Source organism: Cynara cardunculus (assembly GCF_001531365.2).
Source record: "Cynara cardunculus var. scolymus isolate 2C chromosome LG 17, CcrdV1, whole genome shotgun sequence".
Taxonomy (NCBI): domain Eukaryota; kingdom Viridiplantae; phylum Streptophyta; class Magnoliopsida; order Asterales; family Asteraceae; genus Cynara; species Cynara cardunculus.
Genome location: NC_037544.1, coordinates 34,243,724 through 34,244,601, shown reverse-complemented (window position 1 = coordinate 34,244,601; position 878 = coordinate 34,243,724).

The window sequence follows — 878 nt, the reverse complement described above, 5'->3', positions numbered from 1 at the left end:
GTAAATACCATCCGGTTATCCACACTTTACAAACTTTAGTGTTCATATAAACTTTAGACTCATTGACATGTTTTTTTCCATAGGCATTATAAATAAGCATGGAAGATTGCTACCTCTTTTTGACGAAGTTGTTAATCAAGAATCGATGAGTTAGTATTTTTTTTCGAACTCAATCTTTTTTAACTCGACTTTCGTAGTTCTTTATAATAATAATATTTATTTGTCGTATCCAAATATCTTTCTTAGGCGTTCAAAGGAGAAGAATTACTAACCGAAACTATTATCAACGAAACAAGAAAAATAATAGAAATGTTGAGATCCAACAGGAGGATCCATACAATTTTGTTTATGATGGTGTCTCTAAACAACATCGTGTGTTGAAGGAACAAAATGCATGTGAACATTGTGGAGCAAAGTGGTTCGAATTTGAATTCCCTTCCTTTTGTTGCATGAGTGGGAAGACAAAGTTGGCATACTCACCCATTCAAGAAGAATGATACAATTTATTTACAACACTATCAGAGTTAGGCGAAATGTTTAGGCACAATATTCGTGCATACAACACAAACTTTTTCTTCACGTCAATGGGGGCAACTTTGGATAGTACAGTGAGCAATATGACATCTGGAGTATATACGTTTCGTGCTCAAGGGGGAATATATCATAGAATCGATCAGTTAGTTCCGAGGGATGGATATCCTCGGTACTTACAACTTTATTTTTATGATGCCGAATCTGAGCTTTCGCATAGACTACAATGGCCAAATCTTGATAGAAACGTCATTGAAATGTTGACTCGTGTTCTTTCTATAAACCCATACGTGAGAACATTTTGAAGCCTTGCTGAACTAGGACCACTCGATAATTATAGAGTCACT